Source organism: Falco rusticolus, chromosome 7, assembly GCF_015220075.1.
Source record: "Falco rusticolus isolate bFalRus1 chromosome 7, bFalRus1.pri, whole genome shotgun sequence".
Classification (NCBI taxonomy): domain Eukaryota; kingdom Metazoa; phylum Chordata; class Aves; order Falconiformes; family Falconidae; genus Falco; species Falco rusticolus.
In genome coordinates this window covers 2,532,929-2,557,722 of record NC_051193.1, presented here as the reverse complement: position 1 = coordinate 2,557,722, position 24,794 = coordinate 2,532,929, and the positions used below count along the sequence as shown (strand labels likewise).

Below are 24,794 nucleotides of genomic sequence, written 5' to 3'. Positions count from 1 at the left end.
CTTCTTCTCCCTCCCTCATCCAGCAGAGAGGGACTTCGCTCCCCCACCCCTGAGCATCCCCTTCTGCACACTGTGTCCCTGCCTTGATGTCCCCAGGAGCATCTCCATCCCGCACCAGCATCCCCCCACATGCACTTGGCACTGCTATTGGTGGGTAGCAAGAAAGTCCCAAGTCCAGTAGATCTGCTCCGGACAGGGCGAGTGATATCATGCCATCAACTTGGTGAGCAAAGGTAAATAAGAAACAAATTATCTGATATTTAAAAAAAAAAGGCAGGCGAGAGCCAACTGTACAAGCCCAATGGCTGGTGGTAAAGGGAACTCATTTCCCCCTAATGAGAGACAACTACACTTCGTTAATTCAAGCGTTCTCATTAATCACCTTTGCATCACCTCTGTCTGCCTGATCGCTGTCAGGCCATGATAATATATGAAGAACATTCATTTATCCCCCAACATCCCACTCAGTAAAGATATACGGTGCTGTGGAAATGGATTTACCGTGACGCCCGGCTCCCAGCACAATAAGGCTAATTTAGACATGCCGTTGAGCCAAACCCTTCTTTCTCCCCTCTCCTCCTTTTATTTTATTTTAAAGCCAGCAGGTGCTGGGCACGGCAATTAGAAGTGACAGGCAGCTGCAGGCAGAACATCACAGGTTCAAGCCTCTGCTCTCCTGCCTGCTCCGATGCCCACGATGCCCGCCTTGAGCCGCTCCCCTCAGGTACCCACCCCGGGTACTGGCACCCAGGGGGCTGCACCAGAGCACCCAGTGCCACCAATGCCTGCTCACGGCACTGTGGGGCTCTGAAAAGTGGCACCAGAGCCATCAACATACAGGAGCATCTCAGCAGTGGGGTCTCGACGGAGGCAATAGCCTCTCTAGGTCCCCCCTGCGTTGGCTTTGCCGTCCCTCGTGTTTCCCAAACACGCTGTATTTTATCGAAATCGTATGCAAAACGCTGCCTCTGCCTCCCACACAGCTGTTGATTTTGCAGCAGGGCTCCGTTTGTATGAGATTTGCTCTTGCAAGGAAGGGAGGAGGGAGCAGCAGGCAGCTCTGCGAGGGGGTGCGTGGCCGGATCCTGCCATTTTTTAAAAATTAAAGGAATTTGAATTAATTAATTCTTAATTAATTGACAGGCACTTCAACGTTGAGAGATGCAAAACGCGGAGAAGAATAAAAAAGGGCAAAAATCCCTGGCTGCTGGACACATTTCTTCTGGTAGAAAAGCTTTTCTTAGCAAAGTAGAAAAGCTAAGAGCTTTTTAAGGGATTAAAAAAAATCACGTTCAGATGATTTTGGAAGAAGGCAGTGAGCAGCAGGCAGAGCTGGCAGGAGCCCGGGGGGGCGGCCCGGGCAGTGCTACCTCAGGGATGTTTCAGTGGGTGCCACCCCAGGGATGCTGCAGTGGGTGCAGCCTCCAGCCCGCCTGCTCCGGGTCCTGTGTCCCAGCCTGTCCCTCCCCGGAGGGACACTGCCGGCACCCAAAGGCGCAGCGCTGGAGCCCGCAGCCCGCAGAAGGGCTCGCTGGGGGAGGAAACGTCAAACCTGTCTGGAAATCAAACAGCAGAGTCGGAACAGAGGGAAGGAAAGAAAGAAGAGATTGGGAACAAAACCTGAGCTGACGCCCTTTGTAATTGAAAACATCCAATATGGAGAAACATCACTCCCAGCATGGGTCGCTCGGGGGACAACACGCTTCCTCATCACCCCTCAAGACCGCAGCGGCGTGCGATGGAAATCCAGAGTGACTCCCACCCCCAGCAGCTCCCCAGCCACCGCCAGCCACCAGGGAGGGCCTGAGACCAGGACAGCCACCGCTCGGGCTGCCGGGTGCTGGCGACAAGCTCCCGGGCGTGCAGATGTGGCAGGCGTAATTAAAAAGCCCATTTGCTGGGGCCGTGAAGGACACGGAGCTCCTGCCGGGAGCAGCGGTGGGGGCAGGCTGTGGGCTCTCCCACCAGCAGCAGCAGCGAGGCGAACAACTTGTGTAAGAAGAGCCCTGCTGCTGGAAGAAATCTTCCCCGCAGGTACCAGCGGAGCCCTGATGGAGTCCAGCCCTCATGTCTCAGCCTGGTGAAGCCGTCCCCTCTGCCACCCGGCTGGCAGCAATAAGCAAAGACCCAGGAAACCTCGTGGTTAGCCCAGGGCAGCCACCAGCTACGCACGGATGAAAGCCAGACAAAAAAAGCCTGAGGATGCAGATTTCATGGCTCGCTAATACCTCATTTGAAAGCGTTATTTTATCCTGAACATTAAAGCAAGCCATGTAAAAAACAAACAAACAAACAAAAAAACAGTGTTAAAATTGGAAACGGGATGCTGTTTCTCTGCTCATCGTTGCAGTGATCTCTTGCTGATTACCAAGTTGAAGCCATACTTTAAAAACATTCGCGTGCACACATCAGGCACTGTGGAAGCAGGACCTCTGGCAATTCACACTTCCATCAGTTAAAAATCCATACAGGAATCAGGAATCACAGGCAGCAGAAAGCATTTGCAGTCCAGCTGGAAAGGCCAAGGCAGGTAGAAACAGAAAGTGAGGAAGGAAGGGACCAGGAGCAGGATGAAGGCTCGCATCCCCAAAGGCTCCCTCGCTTCCCCCTGCCCCAGTCTGACCAGTATGGGGCAGTGTCACCAGACTGGAGCAACGTGGCATCCCTGGAGCATGCAGTGCATGAACAGAGACCTCCCAACGGCTTCCCAAGCCCGCAAAGGGAAAGGATGGGAGCTTTTACATTTTCCACCCTGACCTGCCAGCAACACACCCCCGGCGGTTTTGCTGCCAGGCTGGACCCCAGCACGAGGAGCTGGCTGCAGGGGGGGGTCACAGCCACCACCCCCACGCCACCTCACAGCTCCATCCCTGCGTGCCCACAGCCACTGCTGCCGTGCGGGCGAGGATGGGGGACACGCTGTGGGCACCCACGGGAGCTGGCGCCTCATCCTCCCTACCCAGCTCCGTCCCAGGCAAGACAGTGGAATTAAGTGCAAGTTATAATTAAGACTGGATGTTTGAAGAGAAACATAATCTCCGTTCTGTGGGATTCGCCGGCACAACAGTAATTAACGTCTCATTAACATTCGCCTAATTAAGCAGTTTATGAAAGTGGATAGATTTGCATACTGCTCCACTTCAGCTTCAGTGCATCCAGCTATATCCAAGCGCCAGAGTTAACCCTTCCAGGACACTGCCAAGTCCCCACAAGCCTTCCCAGCCAGGCCACAAGCTGCCGTGGCTGCGCATCTCACAGCATGGCGCTACCCAAAGCCAGGTAAAACATCTCCCCTCCATCGCCTCTGTTCCAGACAAACCCACCCTAAGCCCTTCAAACTTTCTCCGTTGGTTATCTATTTTTAAAAACCCCAGCCAGTTTCAATGCTTTTCCCCAGATTCTTGAGACGTTAATCAGGGAAGCAAAAAAGACTTGTAAGAGTTTCTGAAGATGGGGAGAAATGTCTCCTAAAACATTTCATGCTACGCTCATTTCCAAATGTTCTTTAATGTTTAAAAACAACAACTTCAAGATTAAAGAGACACTCCCAAATCCAAACACCAGCTTAAAAGCAGGACGCAACAAGATGTCTCAGCAGCTTCCAAAAAAGTTCTGACACAGGGACTACATCCTCTCTCTTTTAGTCTTCCCATTGTCAGGAGGAAAGGAAAACCAGCAAGAGCAGTGGCAAACCCCAGGTCCCCAGCTGATGCCCTGTCCCTCCTGGGGACAGCAGGGACCAGGACCACCCTTCCCAGATGGATCCTGGCACAAGCGAGGGATGCATAACGCAGCCCATCAGATAAGACGCATCCCACACGCAGCCCCTTATCGATAAGTCACTTGAAGCACTGGACATAACATTTTCCGCTGTTAACACTGGCTTTCTCTTCTGGTGTTGGATTAGTAAAGCCACTGCATCCATCATGTGCTTAAAAAGACCATGTGCAAACTTGCCTCCCCCCCCCAGCATCTCCTGGCGGGGGGGTGGGGGGGTGGAAATGAGCTCTCTAGTTAGTGGTTAATGCTTGGAGACAAGATGCAACTTTGCAGCAAATACAGTGGGAGAGAAAAATTCATGACACAGCCTTTCATTGAAAATCAATAAAGCCCAGACCTGCCTGTGATATACACACTCAATTTATTCCCCGCTTGGCTTGCCTGCTGCATCTTCACCACCGGCCCTCTCAGATCAGTCCAGGTCCTTGCTGAAGGATGCAGTGCCCCCGATCACCTCTGTCCTCTGGGTCATAGCACCGATAGCACCGGAAACACGTTAGCATGGGACTGTCACCTCCCTGAGCCTCACAATCCTGGGCTGGTGGCCCCGTGCCCCTGCCTGCAGCAAGCTGTACTTCCATGGCTGCGATCCAGCACCCACAGCATCCCTGTCCACAGCGCAGCCGGGAGCGGGAGCCCAGTCATGCCCTTGCGTGGCAAAGGCAATTTCCAAGTTTTCTTCCAGCTCACAACAGGTGCCTACAGCTACAGCAACGCGCTGCACGGGGCTCCACCGGGAAATGCTCCTGATTTGCACTTGAAACACCTCTTTCCTGAAAGCACATCTTAATTTTCCCCTCACTCCGCAGCCACAAAACCTTCCTGGAAGTGGTGATGGACTGAGCAGTCCTCCTGAGCCAAGCTGAGGAATCCTCCAGCCCCCGCCCCAAGCCCAACCCATGGGACCCCATCACTCATCCTGTCCTGCCCCCATTCCCCTCCAAGGGAGGCTTTGAGAGGCCCACGAGGCACCCAAAACTGCTGCAGATTTAGGCATTAAATGCTGCCTTTGACCTTTTTTTTTCTCCACCCAGATCTTTCTGCTGATGCAAAAAGTGTTCCCAGAAGGAGGGGGGATGCTGGCCCTGTGCTTTGTTTACCCCCAGCTAACAGGGGACCCCAAAATGCTGGGAAGCTGGAGCAGTGGCAGCTCCCTTTTGATGCTGGAGTTGCATCCCTAGGGCATCCCTCCTGCAGCCAAACACGCATCCCAACCAGGAGGCAGGCTGAGGGATGCAGGCAGGAGGCAGGGGAGCTTCCCCAACGGCCATTCCATCCCCCGCACCTCTGCCCTCCCTCAATCTCTGCTCCTCGCTGCCACCCTCGCCCAAAGCCACCACTGTGGGACCACGGGGCAGAGAAAAAGAGTCACCCCGACACCAGGGTGAGGGGCTGATGCCCTTTGCCATGGGGCTGGCTGCCCCCAGCTGCCAGCAGAGCAGCCAGCGAGGGGATCTGGGGAGAGGAGGGTGCCCGGCTGTGCTGGGGGCTTCGCCTTTGCACCGATCTCTGCAGCACAGCCTGACCTACTTTCTCCGACGGCACAGCCACACCAGCCACAGCGGCGGCACGGGGTTTCTTCTCTCCTCTACCACATTCAGATGTCTTCTCATAAACCGGCAGCGAGATCGTGGCAGGGCCCCCTCCCTGCCACCTCGCAGCACTGGCTGTCCCCTCCCTCACCTCTGGCCAGGCTTCCTGCCTTCGATGGACGCCCCCCTTTCACCACCCTTCCCCGAAAAATTCACAGCACATCTCAGCCGAGGATTTATTGATCGCCTTATCTGTGTCTAATCCCAGCCGGAGCGCCGCGATAAACGAAGCCGGCTAAATAAAACGCCTCCCTGCAAGGTCTCTGTGTTCAGAACAGCTGGCTGCTAGTGGGGTGCAATGCAGGGAGCAGCCCCCCAGGGACCCCAGACCCACCTGCGCAGGGAAGAGCAGCCTGCAGTGGCACAGACATCCCAGCAAGGATTAACGGGCCGTGCTGCGAACACCCATCCAGAGCTGAGGGCAGGGGTGGGGGGACAAGCTGAACCCAAACCATTCCATCTAATCGATGGTAAGCAGTTTAAATGCTGTTTCTCCGCAGTTCAGAGAGCCCTAATTCCAGGCATGACCTGAATCTCTTTAAAGAGAGCAGGGGGGGAGGCAGGCCGGCAAGGAGAGGGGAGAGCCAGAAATGTCGGGGATGCTGATTTGTCCCCATTCCCTCCCTGCAGAACAGCATCTGGGAGAAAAAGCACCTGCTACAGAGAAGGGACCCCCAGGGAGCAGAGATCTGATGGTGCCTGCTCACAGAAATCCCTGTTACCCAGCCTGGACCGAAAAAGCTCGATGCAAGAGCAGGCAGGATGATGGATGCTGCCGTCTTTGTGAGAAGGGCCTGGGGAGCACCAGGCACAGCACCAGGCCACCTCCTCGGCACCGACACACCAGCAAAGCACACTCCAGCCCACCGGGACACGGGAAGGGTGCAGGGGAGACACAAGCAAGCTCAGCCCAAACACGGCACAGCCATATCCAGGTCAGCTGGCGAGTCTGCCGGGAACCATGGGCTCAGGCTATAAAAAGCATGGGTGAGATGCAGGGAGCATCCTAAAGCAGCCAAGAAGAGGCTGGGGTGGCCCCATCCTCTAAGCAGGAGTGCCAGGCTGCGGACGGGCTGCAGAGGACAGCATCAGCCACGCGGGACCACGGGCAAGCGCCCTTCTCCCCAGGATTTCCAAAGTAATGATCCGTAAGACAGCACTGACTAAGAGTTACTGCTGGTTTTCCAAAGGGAGATGGGGTGTGGAGGAAGGGCAAGGGAGATTGCCAACAGGGCAGGGTTGGCAGCAGGAGAAATATAGTTTGGCACCCACAGCCCTGCACCAAAGAGGAATCACCATCCCCCTGCACCCCCAGGTGTGTGGAGCCAAGCAGCGGTGCTCCTTTAGCAGGGACTGCTGCAGGGAGCACCAGCCTGAGCCCCCGCTCTGGGTGGGAGCAGACATCCCGGGATGAGGCCACCAGTCCGATGAGCCTGTCACCCCTGCAAGCCTATTGCTGGACAAGGCACATGTGTATGGACACAAGCCTTTCCCTCAGCTCGCCACAGCCCCGAATCCACCACAGCCAATGGAGAGAGGCAGGGCTGCACCGGGCTTTGATCCCAAGCTGCTCCCACCCTGCCGCCCTTCTGTCACCCCATGCCATGATGTCCCTACCGCTCTCCCAAGGACGATCATAAATCTGTTCCCAGTCCCTCCTTGGAAGCCTGAGTTTTGCTAGACCCCATGCCAGGCACCACAGAGCAAAGGGTTAATGGCTGATGGGTGGGAAAAAGGCTGGGACACCTGGTACCCCCCCTGCCCTCCAACAGGACCCACGCAGGCAGCCCCCCCAGCCCCATCATCGGTAGAGCCTGGCAGGGTGTGCAGGGAGCTGTCAGGCCCCATCATGACTCACACAGTCATTTCTCCCTTCAAGTCAGGAAAAAAAAAAAAAAAAAGAAAGAAAAAAAAAATCAGGCAAGCGGTTGAAAAACTGGAGATAAACAGAGGGGAGAAGAGATGGAGGCAGCTAATGAGGTCCCTGGCCCTGGTGCGAGGCACGCACGGATGCTGCTCTGGCCAGCCGGGACCCTGCCACCGGGCACAGGGAGCACCCGAGGGACAGCACTGCCCGGCACAGCCCTGGCGAGGCTGGCAGGGACCCGCAGGGCAGCTCCTGGGAGCCGTCCCCAGGGCAGCAGAGCAGCCGGCCTCAGGGCAAGGACCCCCGGCAGCCCTTCGGCAACATCTGTACAGTCACATGAGCGGAGGGATGGCAGCATACCCCAGACCCACGGAAAGCTCACCGCGCTGCAGTGAGCAGACTGGGATCACTCCTAGATTCACTCCCAGACCTATTCTCTCCCCCGGCCTCGCCCCCCAAACACCCATGAGCTTAGCAATGCTCAGCCAGGGAGGAAGCCATGCCCCCACAGCCCCCCAGTTTGCCCCATGCCTGAGCCACCCTCTGCCCCAACGACTAAAATAGGAGAAAAGTCAACCAACGTTGATTCTTACAGTTAAAAACAAATGTGTCACTTCAGTAACAAATTGGCCTGCCTGACTGGCAGAAATAGCTCTGTTAAAATATATATACGTTTGGGGTGGGTTGGTTTTTTTTGGTTGCCTTTCCCAAATGAGCCCAAGAACAGGGAGGTTTTAAAGTCCCCATGGACAGCAAGTCTTTCTGCTCCTTTCCCTGCACACAGCAAGGTAATTATCTGCCAGGAGCCCAGCTGTGCAATGGCTGGTTACACCGCTAATTAGCAGGAACAAGCCAGTCCCCCAGGGCACCCTGGGTCCATCCCCATCCCACGCTGCCCTCCTCCTCCTCCTCCTCCTCCTCACTCCAGGGCACACAGCAGAACATTTTGTGTTTAACACTGCAGCTGGGAGGGCCTTGCCCTTCTCCCTTGGATGCCAGAGGTGCAAAAGTACCCCTGCCCACCCAATGGACGGGGACAGAAGGACCCCAGAAACATCCATTGCCGAGAGGTTGCTCCTCGCTGTGCGACTACCTGCGGGATGAGGACAGGGTGAAGAGCACTACTTCTGCTCTTCTGGTACAAAGAGACTTATAAAGTTCATAATCTAGTGTCTGCTTCAGTCTCTTCTGGGAGGGATGCTTAGGAAGCGGAGGCTTCCCAACAAGTCTCCTCTTCCCAAAAGGAAAGGAAAAAAAGCTCTGAGCCTGGAGGCATTTAGCTCACAGGAGAGGCAGGGCTGCTTTCCACACCTGGACATCTCTCCTTTTCACTCCTCACAAGCTTCCCCATCTCCTCACCACCAGCTTCTGCCACCGGGAAAAAATCACATTTTAAAAAGCTGTCCGCTTTGTTTGCAGAGGAGCGCAGTGTGACCGGGGTGACTGTCAGCTGAGCAGCACGGAAGGCACCCATGGGGGAGCGCCGGGAAGATGCCCGCTGGCACGTGATGCGCCGGGAGGAGCATCCCGCGGTGCTGGCCCAGCAGCCACGCGCACTGCAAGATAGGAGGGAGCTGCCAGAGCCCAGACACCCCTGCAAGGATGGCTTAGGGCTGCCAGGACGTCATGCAGTCGCCATCCTTGCCAGCAAAAGGAAGAGGATCTTGATGGAGCATGCAAATGGACGCGCTCCCCATCCTTGGATCTCAGAGTGCAGACCAGCTTGGTAAGCTGAGGAACTCGGAAGACAACTCAGGCTCTCCAGATTTGCACCCATCCCTTCCTGATGCTCCGGTGCAAGACCCCCAAGGCCCCACGTCACCAGAAGCAGGGACCTTGGATCTCAAGGGAGCAGCAACAGCAAGAACTGGGGCTATTCTCAGCACTTAAGCTAGGCACCCAGCACAGAAAGCCTCCCAACCTTCACAGCCTGAAGCTACTTATCCAAAGCTATACCAGGACTCAAAGAGAACGCCCCAGCTCCTCACTCCAGGGGCTCCAAGACTTCGCTGGACTGTACACACAGGCTGTCCTCTGTCCTCCGTGCCCCAGAGGTTCCCGTCTCCGGCTGTCTGTCCCACCCTGCCCCAGGGAAGGCTGAGATAGCCCTCAGCCAGCCGGTGCAAGCGCAGGGCTCACGTGTTGCCAGCATCAACCCCTGCCCACTGCCTGCTGGTTTCAGCTCCCCCAGGAGATGCAGAAGGTGATGATGCTGGTCCTGCCTTCCAAGGCTGCCCCACAGAAAGGGGCTGGTGAGACACCTCCTGCCATTAACAGGCAGGATCCCGGGCAGCCCCTGGAAGCATCCAAAGCATGGGGCTCGTTCCCATCTCCCCCTCTGCCCCCCACTACCATCCCTCTTCCTGCAAGGCTCTGGGGCCCCCAGACATAGGGAGCTGCTCAGAGGTTGCACCACCCCAGAGGAACAGGCACTCACCCAGACACCATTCCAGGACAACTCAAGCTTCTCTTCCCATTCCCCCCACTCAACCATGAGCGAGACCAGCCTGCAAGCGGCCGCAAGGCAAGCCGTGACCGTGCTCCACGCTCACCTGTGCTCTGCCCCTCCGGAGAGCGGCTTGGAGCTGCTCAGCCTTTGCAACAAACTCCCCTCCGCGGCAAGATATCAGCCTTTGGGTGCTGCTCGCCCCTTCCACGCGCTGGCTGCTCTGCCTGCCTTTGGGATTTTTTTCCTTCTTCCCCCCCTCCCCCCCATGAAGCGTTTTGAATGTGCAGATGCCCCAGCTTCTTAAAATTCAGCCTGGGGGCGTGGGAAGTGTTTTGGAACATGCCCAAGCTGTCTGCTCTGTGCGTGCACGCCGCTAAAAACGATCCACCTACAGCCCCCATCTCCTGCACCGCTTGTCAGCGCCGCCAGTGCCTTTCCAAAGATAAGCAAGCTTACACATGCAGCCGGGGATCAAAGCACCCGGAGCAATCCCGTCAGGGCAGGGGGAGAAACTTCTCTGCTCAGAGTCACCAGACAAACTTTTTATGTAGCGGTGGTGAATGAGCAGGGAGCCAAACAGACAGCCCTAGGCACAATGCCCTTGAGCCAGTGCTGCCTCCATCCCCTCCACATTACAGCGAGGAAATAGCATCACTGCTGTGCAGGGAGAAAACAGATGCAGAAAAAAAAAATTTACTTGCTATCAAAGGATGCAGCAGCAGAACTGGGAGATGAACACAGGCCCCCTCAGTGCGATGAGGGTATCACAGTGATGGGCAGAGCTACAAACGTGTTCAGGACACCCAGCTCAGCCTGACAGCCGAGCGTCCACGTGGCAGCGTGGTCCAAGGGAGCGTAAAGTGTCTCCTCCCAAGCAATTCCCAAGTGCTTTACCAACAAATAAACGAGCTACAGAGATTTAATGACTTAACCTGTATAACACTGCCGGCAAAGCCCAGCTTGTCAAAGACACTAGCAAGCAACTCTTGGTGGGGCAACCAACCAAGGTAACAGAGCAACACCAGCTTACACCAGTTTGTTATCTGGCACCAACAGCCACCATGTTAAAAAAAAAAGAGCATATAAACCACTGAGGCTGAGATCTGGTCAGGAGAGTCAGGCTGAGCCTTCCTGCCATATGCAGGGTGTACAGTGAAGGCTCCAGGTCCCTGAGGGGTGAGGACAGCAGGACCATCTCCAGCCCAGCAGCCTGGCTCTGGATTCACAACACAAGCTGTTCAAAATCAAGTGACAAGGCTGCTTTTCCCTTTGCTTTTAAATCCCTCTGGCAATCTGGCCTTCAAGTGCTCATCAATCCATTCAGGGCAGTCTCCCCCATCCCCAGCATCACTTCTCTGCAAATTTGAGTGAAATTGATATTTTCCCATCAGAAACATGAAATTTCAAACACCCAGAACATTGAATTTGAAAGCTGACTTTTGTTGGGAAGGTGCTTGTCTCTTTGTTCACAAAAGGGCTCATTTTTCCTGGAAAAGGGCCCAGAATTTGAGTGAAAGATCAATAACATACAGAAAACGGGTCCTTTTATTTAATTTTGCCACAATATCAAAAAGAAAAGAAAGAATCCAATGCTGAGACTGAATGACTTCAAAATATTTTGCATTTGTTACCACATTGTGACACTGGAGCATATATTCAAAGGAGCTCAACAGAAAGGACACAGCCTTTGGGCCACCCCTTAGTGTATCCCCCATCACCTGCTGGTAGCCCACTGGGGACAACATCCTCATCCCAACCCCAGCCCTTTTTGGGGGAATTACTGGAAATTTAATCACTACCTCCTCTGCCCTGCCTTGGATAGAGGCCAAGGAGCTCCCTCACTGAACCGCTCGAGGATGACCCTCTGCCCACTCTAATTACGGGGAAGGGGGTATCAAACTTCTATTTCAATTACAGCCTGGGTGGGGGAAAGAACGAAAATTTAAAAAACCACCGTGAAGACACAGCATTCAAGATGCTGTGCAACAGTCATGACATGCTGCGTCCTCCCCAATCCATATGGGGGAAAACTAACACTTTGGCAAATTTATGAAGATGTGTGAAAGTGATTATATTCCTGAAAATATCTCAAGTGGAATGGCCTACCTGGCATATTTTGTTAGTCATGAAACACGCTCCCTCCACCGACTGTAGTTTGTGGCTTCCCATCTGCTTAAATACTTTAAATACTGAAACTTTCTTTTTTTTTTTTTTTAAGCCGAAATAGCACGCCAGCAGCCGCGGCATACTGCTGACTCAGGGGCGCGGGACGGGGACACGCTCACCACGTGAAAGGGATGCAGGAGGTACCACGCCAGGAAGGCAAGAGATGCACCACCTGGGTGGGAAGTCCTGCCTCCGGCCGAGAAATGCAAGAGGTCAGCTTGTGTTAATTGTCCAGCGAGGGAGTGCCAAGTGCGAAGCAAAAGAAGAATATTTTGGGTCAAGTGTGGGCATGAAAGTGAAAAGGTTAAAGGAAAGAAATGGCTCTGGTTGGCCATTTTGATTTCATTTTGCCAGACATAAAAAGCAAAAGTTGTAAAGCTTACGAGTCCCCGCTGCCAAGCCCAGCTTTCGGTCAGACAGGGGGTTTAGGGGCACTTGGTCCAGGGCAGCCGCCACCCTGACCCCCGTGATTCCTGCTTTCACGGGCAGCAATGCCCCTCTCATCCCAGGGGAGTCGGGAGAAGGCTCCAAGGCACCAGGGCTCGCTAAACCCCAAGACACGGCTGGCATCCCCCCAGAGGGACCCGGCTGCCTTCCCCTGCCCTCTCCTGCTCTTTAGTTAATAGCTTCTATTTTAAACCCCTGGCTGGAGCCACTCTGACCGCAGCGGCAGGAGGTGGGGTGGGCACGCGTGGGGATGCAGCCAGAGCTCAGCGCTGGTGGCAGGGGTGGGGGAAGGGGGGGGGGCGGGGGGGCAAGCCGCAGAGGTAGCACCTCCCTGCACATACCAGGCTTCGGCACCGGGTGCAAGGGGAACCCAGCCAGGGCTCCCTGGCCAAGGGGAAGCCATGGGCAGCAGAGAAACATCCCCCCAAAACAGCTCGGGCACAATCCCATTCCCACCAGGCTTCCCTGGAGGTGCCCTTAGATGTGCTTGAGCACCCCACACCCTGGGAAAACTCTGGGCATCAACACCAACCAAGCATTTCACCACAAAGGGATAGTTTTGAGTCACTTAAGCAGCTATCTACCGGTTGCACAAGGCGATGGCAATTGCATCCCGCACAGCAACAGTGCATAGTACTCACAGCGTAACTACAGTGCAATTACTCTTAGCCTGATTATGGAGAATGATCAAACTAGATGGGAGCATCTCGGCCGAATCGCCTCCTCCCCGGGGCGTGTGGGCTGTGCTGTAGAAACCCCAGCTATAGATACAGGTAAAGTAAGAGCAGAGACCAGCAGAATATGATGAACATTTTCCCAAATGGCAGCGCAAAGCTGAATGTTAGGTGATTTACAACGGATTCCCTCCAAGTGAAAATCTCTCTTACCACGGTGGAGGGTTTTTTACAGCTCATTTGGCTTTTCATTTGCTGAATGGCTTTGTGCTGTTTTCCCTTGCAGGACGGGGCCTCATCACTTGTGTTTTCTTACAGATTTTTTTTTTTTCTCCTAAGAGAAAACCATCTCTCCTCCTGTTCTCCGTGAGCCTAATTCTGCATCCCCAGCTGGTGTGCAAGAGTATTGGAGTTACTCCTACCTTCCAGGGGGATAAATCATGTCGGAGGCAGGGGCTTTTGTTCAAGGTCCAATATGTGGAAGAGGAGTTTCTCCTTCCAAATGGAGATAGTCCCCAGGAGAAATAATCCCACTGGAAATAATCCACTGCAAAGAAGGTTTATTGCATCTTTTTAAAGGCTTTTTCTTACTGACAATTGATGAGTTCATAGCTACCAATATCCATTAGAGGGTTTATTTTATTTCTTGTTAGAAAATAAAATAAAAAGGCAGAGCCTGAGAAGAGTAAAACCAGCCACAGAGACTGAAGACTGACAGCAGCTGACTGGCAGACAGTGAGTGAAAATGCTCTGACAAGTTGAAATGTTTTTTCTTTCATTGAAATCACTCCCTTTCCGAATGACTAATACGCAGCTATCGCACCATGGATATTTCCAGAGTGATGAGATGTTTTTAAAATATCTCACTGTGCCTCAAAATATCTCACTCTGGCTCAATAGATCATCCAAAACACCACCCACGGAAATCATAAATAAATAGATACTACACTGCCATAAAAGAGCAGACTGGCCAGGGCCAGGGCAGCATCCTTCATTGGCAAGCAAACGAGGCCACTGAACTCCTCACCCCAGTGTGCGACTCCTGCAGCAAGGCTCTTGCGAGATGGAGACACCAAACCCTTGCAAGCAGAGCTGGACAACTTCTCCTCCCTCAGCACCTTTGCAAATCTGTCTTGTACAGATTAGCTCCTTGATATCACAGAGCTCTCCTTGAATGAGCAAACTGGATGCAAGAGGTACAGTGGACTCCGTGGTACCAGCAACCACCTGCACTCACCACAGCACAGAGGCCCCCAAGAAGGTGGCTGACAGGCTGTGACCCACAGGGCACCCCTGGAACCCCCCTGGCACCCCGCTGCCCTACAGAACAGCTCCGAACGCCAAGCAGCAGGACCCAGAAATGCTCCATCCCACTCCCTGCCCCTAAGCACCCAGTGATGCTGCCGCGTCCCCTTTGCACATCGCTCCCCTGGCAGCCAGCAAAGAGGGTTGGGAAAGGACACCCACACCCTGGGAACAGCCGGTGCTTGGGTGGCACGCCGGCGGGGGTGCCAGCCCGGCAGCCCCCACATCACCTCGCCCTGGCCCCACCAGCAGTGGGTCCCAGTCCCGCACACAGCACCCCACTTCAGAGCCAGGAAACTCCTGCCCTCGTGACAAAGGCTCCAAGGAACTGCAAGCGAGCGGTTGCAAAGCCACTCCCAGGCAGATGATGGGGGTTTTTATATATATATATATTTTTTTATATATATATATATTTTTTTTTTACACATTTCAATGCACTCACTCCACACTCAGAAAGGAAAAAAGCAGCAAAATGGCAACAAGGCAGCACTGAGCAGAGCGGGGCACCCGTGGGCTGACCGGCCTTGCATATGCTCCAGCGCCACTGCGGGGAGAGGGCTTGGGACAGCCCCCCGGGCAGCCCTCCTCCCTGCCGGGAAGGGACCCCAGGCCCAGCTGGGCTTGGATCTGGGTGCAAGGACAACTCCACTTAGTAACACAAGCAAAACTCCGGCAGAGCCTGAGCGCAGATGGACTTCAAAAGCTCCCCAAATCCCGATGCCCCCCAGCTGTGACACCCCCAACCGCAGGCAGCTGCAGTCCGGCCTGGCACCACTGGCTCTGCAGGAGCTGCACCTGCCTCTGCTCTTCCCCAGGAACCAGGCAACACTTTTTGTTTTGCTGATTGAGGGAAAACAGAGCAAATCGTTTTGAGGAACTGAAAATGGGCTGCTTTACTTTTCTCAGCAAGATAAAAAAAATTGTTCAGATCACCCAGGCTGTATTGTTCCCAAGTTGTTTCCTCTTTAGAGGCATCTCCTAAAGTGCATTTTGAAATCTGGGGAGATGAAGTGGCTTTTCAGAACACCCAAGTCAAAATATATTCCTCGGAAACCACAGACAGCCTGACACATATAGTCTTTTTTTTAAAAAGGGCTGAAACTACTTGTCCAGCACAGCAGAAATTGGTGGTTTCCCTGGGTTTGGGAAAGGAAAACACCTTGCCCGTAGAAATTCAATCCTGCTGTTGATGGACATGGGGAGCCTAGCATCAGGATGCTGCAGCAATCGGCCATCGACAGCCAGCACCCCTGGCATTGCTCTGCCTGTCCAGCCAGCCCTAGTCCTTCCTGGCGACCCCCGCCTGGCTTTTCCCTCTGCTTTCCTTTCCTCCACTGGGAACGGGCAGCCCTGGGGGGCTGCAGGGAGATGGCAGAGATGCTGCAAAGGCAGGAGAGAGAAAGCCAAGGCCCCGCATTTCCAATGAAGATAGCTCCAACATCTGTCCTCAGCCAGAAATGTATTCACCCGCACAGACACACTCATCAGATGAGGCTCTAAAATATTTACTGCCCAAATATCAATCCTCATAAAGCGAGGCAGCCATTTGGGCTCGGGGAGGGGGAAGGAGACGGGGCAGGTTGTCAATAATGTCATAACCACGGGCAATTTTATGTATCTCTGGAAATGGCCAAGGAACACGCAGTTTGACAGATGTGCAAACGGGTAATGCAGGCTTCCCAGTTATGAGCATGAGGATGTCAAGAGGAATAGATGAGCAGTAATTCAAAGTATATTGGGCTTAGAGAAGTACACGGGCATCGTAATGAATACGGGATGGGCACCGCGGTGGAGGGGGGGCTGGAGGGGTGGCGGTGGCACGCTGGTCTGGGAATGCAGCCCCTGCCAATGCTGCGGAGCCACTGCGGGGACAAGGGACCTGGGCGGGTACCTGGCGGGCAGAGCCATGCTGCCATGGGGTGTTACTGCACCAAGGGACGTGTCAGCCTGCTTGTCGCTTCCTGGGGCTGGACCGACCTCCAGGCTGACTTCTTCCTCCTCTGCAACTGCCTCTCCACACACGCCTCTCCCACCATTGTGCCACTTTTCCTTTCCCATGCTGAGAAACTCAAGGCTTTGGCCAAGTACCTGCATTTTTCACCAAGAACAGTCAAAAAAAAAAATCTCACCATGAAACCAAATTAAGTTTCAAGTTTAGGCTCAGCAGAACTACTACTTTTTTTTTTTTTTTGCTTCCATTTCCAAACTAAAACCCAACCCCCAGCACCGCAGCAAGGGCCGCCGCCGCCCCCAGCCCCGCCTGCGAGGCGCAGGCACTGCTCACACCTATGACTAGTGCCTCACCCAGCATTTCCCCGTCCCACCTCAGCTCTTTTAAAAAAGCATCATCGCACAGACGCACGCTACACCTCCAGCCACACGCTGCCTGCCGCCTCCGGCACACACTCCCACCCCGGACCTGTGGATCCCAGCAGCACGGAGGACCACGGAGGCTGGCCAGCTTCCAGCACAAAGCTAAGGTGCTGGAAATAAAGAAAACTCAAATTAAATACAAACGAATGATGCCGGGACGTGCTTCTCGGGTGTTTGCTTTGCCGGAGGAGTGCTGCCGCACGCTGCGAGGGGGAGCAGCAGCCGGTCCCAACTGACCCCACTTGGCCAGCCTGGAATGGCACGCACTGACATCTCGGTTCTGCTCTTTCTTCCCCAAGATTCGCCTCCTTCGGCATTTCTGGCAGTGAAATTCCCACTCCCCCAGCTCCCGCGGTGCTCTTCAGAAGGACACAGCCACCGGCTGCAGCGGTGGAGCCCAGCACAGCCTTCCTCCCTCTCCAGTTCCACCTGCAGCTCCTGCAGAGAAGTTCATTGTTTTTCCACATCCCGGTGCTTTCAGAGTAGGGGGGAAATTACTCACGAAGGCAACCAGGCACCCTGCACACCAGCAAACCCCACAAAGGTGATTTTTCCTGTGGAAAAATCCATGAATCACTGTAAAAGTCAGTCTGGCTTGAACCAAGACACACTGCTCACCATCGTTTATTAGAATGAATTAATCAGCAATCTTTTTCCTGGCTGATTTCATGAAATATGACTTATCCCAACCATTCACTAAAAAGTTATTACAACATCCAGCTGCAAACTTCCCCTGCACGTGCTATGTGAGCTTTCCCCATGGCTCATGGAGTGCCACAGCGGTTTGCTCGGTCAAATGCCCGATGCCTGAGTAAGCTTGAACCTTAAGGAAATGTTTACTACAGGTCTCAGACCTCGTATTTTCACTCCCAGTAGACACTTCTGGGACTGCCCGTTCCTGCCGACGTGCTGCCCAGTGAACAATCCCGCTGGAGCCAGGGAGCCCTAGGGTGCCGCAGCCTTGGGCCAGGGGTGACACCACGAGGAGGAAGGGGCACGGGTGGCGAGGAGCCTGACACGCAGCACATCTCCTCCACCTTCTTTAAAACCCATGTGCAGCCACCACCCAGCCACGCCACACGCGGGCAGATGCCAGGAAGGGCAGGCAGGGGCAAAGGGGCAGGCAGGGGCTCCAACGAGGCAACCAGGTGGGAACAAACCCGTGATGAGGGCTTCTTTCCAACAACTGCCCATGCTATAATTCCACTTATTTTCTCCTGCCAGCACCCTCCTGTGCACAAGATCTCTGCCGTGACACGGTGTAAGAACAGCAGACTTCAATGCCCACAGTTGCGATAGCAGAAAAGAGATAATTGCACTTCTAAGAGCAGCAGTAACTTCTCTCAGGGAAACTTTTCCTGCTAATGAGGCTGTTCTGGTCTGAAATTCAGTGAGGGTGAAGAGGGCTGGTCCTGCTGGCAGCTCATGGTGGGTGCAGGCAGAGGGCAGACAGGTGTGGGGAAAGCAGCCCAGGGAACCATCGCCACGGTCCCAACCTCATCTCTTTGCAGTTTGCTGGAGTTTAATTTCCCAGTGCTAGCACTGCACCAGTGAGCCGACTTGCATTTATTTCTCCTTAAAAAATAAATTCCACTGTATCAGCTATTGTCTCCACTGCCTCCTCTTGCCTTTGGCTACGAGCTGGTTTCAAGGCATCTCCCAGTAGAGCTGCACCTGCCATCCAACCCTAGGCCTCTGCAGAGGATTTTCTGCATCAGTGCCCACATGCTCACAGGTCCCAGGGAGCCCGGGGCTGGCACCGCCAGGGGTGACGGGACAAGCCTCTCTGCTGATGACTGCCAGCTGCTGAGCAGGTCGCCCGGGCTGTAGTGACTGGAGGCAGAGGTAGCGATTTGCGTGCTCACCTGGAAAGGCAGACATCCTCCTATCCCTTGCAGAGCTGCTGAGAAACCAGCTCCTGGCTTTTCTCCTAAAAGTTTACCACCACCACACTTGAGCTGCAAGGGGAAGATGCAAAATCCCTTCTCCCTTGGTCCAGGCACTGCAGCGGTAAAGCCAGAGGTGAGCCAGCTCTGCGGGAGAACCAGCTTCCAGGGAAATGCTTGGAGGGTCACAGCAGCCAGCTGGGACTCCATCTCCCCTTTTGTAGGGACCCAGGACCACAGCTGCAGCACGCCCCAGGGCAGAGACACCGCTCCCCAGCACCAGCCCTGCTCCTCATCGGCATGCCGGGCACACGCATCCCAGCGGCACGGGGCTGCTCTCCCGGAATTCAATGCGTGTGCCCAAGCAGTGGCAGCAGGAAGGCTTGGAAAAGCAGAGCAAGAGAAGAGAACAGGAGGGAGGCGCAAGGCGCAGCATGGCAGCTCAGGCTGCAAAGCCCCAGCTGGCAGCATTGCTCCTGTTACCTGCACGACCTTGGGAGCCCCGGACAAGCTGCAGAGATGAGAGGGAAAGCGTCCAGCGGCATCTCTGCATGCTGCTGGGGACATGGAAAGTCAGGCAGGGGACAGAGGGGTGGGTGCCATTTAGGCTGTGCCACCCCAGCAATGGAGCTCGCCGGGTGGGCCAGGTTGCTTTTACGTGTGTCTCAGCCCCTTCCCCAAAAACACAGCTCCCAACCCCAAGCCGCCTTTGCACAGCACGTCAGCGGGTCTTTGGTTTTGCTCCCACAGGAGCACTTGCATGGGAAGAGGTGCACCCCCGGTCGCTCCCCTCGGACCCAGCTCTTGCAGGGGGCAGCGGCAGGAGGAGGGGGCAGGCTCTGCCGGCGCTGCCCGGAGGGAAGGGCAGCAGCCTCCCTCTGCCATGCAGGAGGCAGTGCCAGCACGCAGGCAGGCTCCCCAGATCACAGCATGCGTATCTTGAGAGCTCACAATAAATATTTAAAGGTGGAGGGGAAAAAAACCCCGCTCCTCTCTGCGAGTTCTCTGTCTTTGCTCTGGGATTGAGGCAGAGACAGACAGAAATATGACAAAGGAGACGCAGGTTTCAGCAAATCATGGGCACATCAGAAGCGATGGCTTTCAGATGCCGGCTTTGCTGCAAGATAAATTCCCTCCTGGCCGCATGCCTGACAACCCTGACAGCCCTTGGGGACTGCAGGTCTGCTTTCCCTGCACATACGCAGGGCTGCAGCAAGCCCACCTCCTTACATCCATGCACCCCAGAGAATGCCCAGCCCACGACGGGAGCCAGGCATTACCTAGATCCCTTTCCAAGCCAGTTAAAGCTGGTCCTGACCCATGGGGGTACGCATGTTCCTCCTTGCCCTGTCTTGCGTGCATGCACGACGTGATGGGCTCTACATCGGGGTGTCAGACAAATGCTCCCAAATCCCTGTCCCCACAGCAGAGCTCTGCCAGAGGGGCAAACCACGGCTCGGCTTTCTGGATGCCTCACATGAGCAATGGCGGGGTGGGGGGGAAGGATGGGAGGTGACAGCCCTACCCAGCTCCCACAGCCCCGTGCTGGGCCACCACTTGGAGGCAGTGGCCGGAGCAGCCACAGAGGACGGGCTGTTCTGTATGGCAAGGCTGTCCTCAGGATGCTTTTATTTCCAGAGAGAGCTCATTAGCTCCGGTTGTGTAGCAGTTCGGGGTTTTTTTTCCCCTGTTATCAAGAGCTGGAAAACTCCACTGAATAGTATCTCCAAGCACGAGTGGAACAAAGACAGGGCACAGGGGGAGAGCAGCAACAAAACCGGAGATAATCAAAGCTGCTGCTGCAGCCTGGTATCACTTACGATCTCCATCTCATTTGGATTTCCCAGCTGGAATGGTCGCCACTTGCCCAGCCCCCAGCAGCCCCCTGTGCACCTGCAGGACCCATCCAGAGCTGGCTCTGCTCAAAGAGGGTTCAGAGCTGCTGTGCTGTGCAGGAGGGTTTGAGATGGCTGGGAACCAGATTCAAGGCTCCCTGGAAGCAGCCCACTGGATTGGATGGGATGCCAGGAGCCAAAGGGGCTTGTGCATGTACTAGGCAAGGATCTGTCCCTGGCACGGCTACAGGAGGGGTTTAATCCAGGCACATCCTACCCAAGGCAGGTGCTCAGGGATGCTCGGGCAGCGCTGCCCTGCCGGGATCGCTCTGCAGCAGCCACCTCTTTATCAAGCCCTGATGTTCCTCACCCACTGCTGCACAGTTCAGCACATGCTGCAGGGGATGCAGCCGAGAAAACACAAGGACAGGGGATAAGCCAACTCCCCAGATATGATCACAAGCCCCATTATCTCCTTAACCATCCCAGATCTATTCCTCCTTATCTAAATCCTCCTTCTGTTCCTTCCCATCTCTTAATGTGGTTGCTCTTGGAGCATCGAAGCCTCCCCAGAAGTGAGGGAGGCTGCAGGAGAGCCTGATGCCCCGGGCTGCCACTCACCACAGCTAATGGGATAGACTCCAATTGACTGGCTCCGGCGATTTAAAGTTAATAAAATGTTAAAAGCAGCCCTATAAATCATCCATGCAGGAAGTGACCTGGACAGGAGGCCTAACGAGTTAGCAGAGGGTTTTATTTAAAAGCCATTTGTCTGAGAAGTGCAACACAAAGAGTCAAATAACTCTCAGGGAAACAGCAGTGCTGGAGCTACCAGGAGGATTAGAGTGGGCTGGATATTTATGGCCGCGGACGGCAGCCCTAGCAGCGCTAACTGCCCCCGATTCCCTAGCCGGACAGCTGGAGCATCCCAGCTGATCCCAGCTCCAGAGGTATGAGAAGGGAACTCCCAAAGGGAATCAGGACAAGTCAGATCCCAGCTACAACTTGTGTTTTTAGCTCACTGGGGCTACTGTGACCCTCTCACAGACCTCCCAAAACAGGAGTCTTGAGCCCATGCCCACAGGGTGACAGGCTGGCGACATCCACATCTTCCTCCAAGCCCCAGCTGCCCAGCACAGGGTAATACACATGTGGACAAGTTGTGATTATCCTGTGTTACCAGACACAGCCACCACCTCTGTTTGCAAGGAGGAGCTCGAAAACGAAAGGCCCTAAAGTCTAAAAACCCAAAACAATCCCAGAAATTGAGGTTTTGGGTTCTAAACCTAAATTTTCACTCCACAGCCATGAAGACTGATTTTGCACCCCTCAGGAGGGCGGTCAGCCCCACAGCAGCCTCAGCCCCAGCTCACAAACCCAGTTCTACTTCCTTAACCTTAAAAAAAAAACCCCTACTGTGACGTGCAAAGAGCAGACGAGTGTGTTTCACTGGGCCAGGGGCTCAGTCCCCCTCCAGACACACAGCCACCCCCAGCCACCCTGCATCCTCCTGCCACAGGAAGCCTCCGAAATACCCCAAAGGCCTTTTACAGTGGGAGCAAAGGCAGCGCACGCTTGGGAAGCCTCCAGAGCATTGTTAAAAGGCAAATTATAGACAATTATCCTCCAAAGTACATCAGGGAAGCAGAGGCAGCCACCAGGCGCTGGTCCCACCCAAGCCTGGCTCCTTGCAGCAGCCCAGGCTACCTTCTAAAACTACGAGCAAATTCACAGGTGGGATACAGTCTGCCAACAACCGGCTACATCAGGAGCGATGCCACCTTCAAAATCACCTTTTAATTGCAAGACAAGGGCAGTTCTCACCCCTGACCCAGCACCTGGCCCTCCCAGCAAGCGGAGGGGGAGAGGAGCAGCCTGCCAGCAGCTGTGCATGCTGCCCAGGGGACAGAGCCCACCTGGGCAAGGCAGGAGGTGCAACGACCCGAGACATAACCTAGCTTTCAGCTGCATTAGCAGCCTCCTTGCTGTTCACAGACAAAGGATGCGGTCCTTACCTTGGGAGGGACGCGAGAGGCTGGGTGCGGGTGCAGCTGGTTCTCCCCACCTGTGACAGGCACCTTCCTGGGGGAGCAGGGAAGCCTAGCAGCGCCGGGGGGCTGTGGCCGGGGGGCTGCTCCAGTGGCTCTGCGGGTGCTGAGGGCGGCTCATGGCTCCCGGGTGCAGGGGGCTGTAGGTGAGAAGGCACAGGAGATGTCAGGCAGGGAACGCATGGCCTCGAGCGCCCACCGAGCAAACCCACCCCACAGCAAGCTTGACTTGAAAATTAGGAAGGTGAAGAACTTTAAATATTGACTTTTTTCTATATTGCTTTTATTTCCCCCCTCCCCATCATCAAGGAAACAAGAGAAGCCACATGGGACCTGCTTAGCTCCAGACCCTTAAGCAGATGTGAACACCTGAAAAGGTCCAGCACCCCCTGAGGGGCTCCTGGCAGGCACAGGGTGGTATTTGGGAGCAGTTCCTACGGGGTGTTACTGTGCTTCCAGCATCCCTGGTCCACAGGAAGCACAAGCTTGCCTGGGCAAGCAGCCCACCTGCCCGCACTGATGCATGCAGCCAAGAACATGCAAGGGAAGGACCCCCCAGCAAAATGGGCCGAGTTGGGGGTCTCATGAGGCCAGGGGAGCTCTCCCTCCTGCTACCTCAGAAATACTAAGAGAAAGCAGGTCCATGACTTGCTGATCTGCAAGTATTCCTGCCAACTTCAATGCTGAAAGAGAAGTGAGACCCTTTTCTGTTGGAGGAGGTGGCACCCTTCACCCCTCCTCTAACCAGCCTCACCTCCCTGTGCAGTGCTATCCTCTCCAGCACGGGTTTGATTTAATGTATTTATTTAGCAGTGAGGTCCCCAAGGCAGAGCTCACATCCTCTTTTGCGTCTCAAACAGTTTTGAGCAGTCCGTGTGTAACAAATTAATAATAAAGTGATGGCGCCTTGAAAAATAGACTCTCCCATCCTCAGAAAAGGGGCCGCGTCTCCCAATTACTCCAAAGGGCACCGCTTTAGACCTTGCTGAGCAAATGGTATTTAGCCACAGCCACCTTTTAATGGGAATGATGTGATCCTGCAAGGGCTGCGGTCAAGTGTATCGCATCTTAAGATACCCTCATGCTGCACAGGGAGAGGGCAGGGAGGAGGAGGAGGGATGGAAGCAGGTGCTGTTAGCGGAGGTGGTTTTTAGCAGCCATCCCCAACCTGAGGTCTGGCAACCTACCCCAAGCTGCCAGTTACACTCAGCATCTCTCGGTCATGAAAAGTATCCATGAGGTTAGCAGCAGAGGCTGGCAAATATTTGCCAAGGATTCCTCCAAATCTCCAAGCCCACCATGCACTTGCTGCAAATTTGTTTGCTGATCGTGGTCCTTATGCTAATTTGCAAAATGGAGAGCAAAAAGTAAGACAGCTGTACTGCTGAAGAGGGAAGGGGAGTGAGGAGGATACTACTTCACCTGGAAGACAACTTCACCGACCCTAACAAGGGCTCAGTAATTAACACCTGCAGCACTGGAGCACAGGGGGGTCTAGTGCCCAGCTCCTGATGCTGCCTGTGGCTGAGGGAAGCGATCTCTCAGTGAAGGCAGCAACAGGGAATGGAAGGATGCTGCTGGGGGTGGCGATAGCTGCGAGTCAGGAGCACCTCTGAGGTATAGGGGCAGCAATTTCCCCAGCCCAAGCTCCCGGCACGGGTATGTTGCAAAGGGGTGGTGGGAAAGCACCCCCTCCCCTTCCCTGCTCCCCCTGCCTCTGTCCCCAAAGAGGTTTCCACCAGTCTCTCCCCTGGCTTCTCCTCTGATCTTGGCACCTTGCCAAGCTCCAGCCCAGGCCAAGCAAGCTGCTAATTAGCTGCACTAATTAATCACAGTTTCCATTGTTTATTCTTTTGTTCTCACACAAACAGGAACGCTACCCGCATGGTGAGCTGCCATGCGGCTGCAGAGCAAAGGTGGTGGAGCTGGGACCGGGGGCACTGACCACCCCTGGCTGCTGCCACCACCGCGGGGGCACGGAGCCGCTGGAGCACACGTGCCACCATCCCAAGTCCCACCTATGGCCACCAGCACCACAGCCTGCCTCTCTCCAGCCATGGGGCTGGCTGTCCCTCCATCAGATCCCCCCAGGGAGCCACCCCACATCTGCTCCCAGGAGCAGGCACCACAGCCACAGCCGGCACACGGCCCCGGTGCACCGCCAGCCACCCGCCTCCCCATACACCGGAATCCTGCCTTTGTGCCGCTGGATCCACTGCCCCAGCATTAGGCACCTGCCCATCCCGAGCTAACCTCCAGAAAGCTCCCTGGGGAGGGGGGAAGTAGGGGGGGGGCCTTCCCTGGGGTATCCCCGGTATGCCAGAGGCATGGGAGGGCAGGAGGACACCCCGGCTGTGACTCCTTGCCAGCGC

At 54.9% G+C, this 24,794-nt stretch overlaps 1 protein-coding gene across 1 annotated transcript in view; it reads right to left on the bottom strand.

Moving 5' to 3' along the window:
- LINGO1 (leucine rich repeat and Ig domain containing 1) overlaps positions 1 to 24,794 on the bottom strand; it is a 169,601-nt gene that overhangs the window by 132,026 nt on the left and 12,781 nt on the right. The window contains exon 2 of the mRNA XM_037395821.1: positions 22,390 to 22,562. The gene's annotated coding sequence lies outside the window, so the exon portion shown is untranslated. The remainder of the gene's footprint in view (positions 1 to 22,389; positions 22,563 to 24,794) is intronic.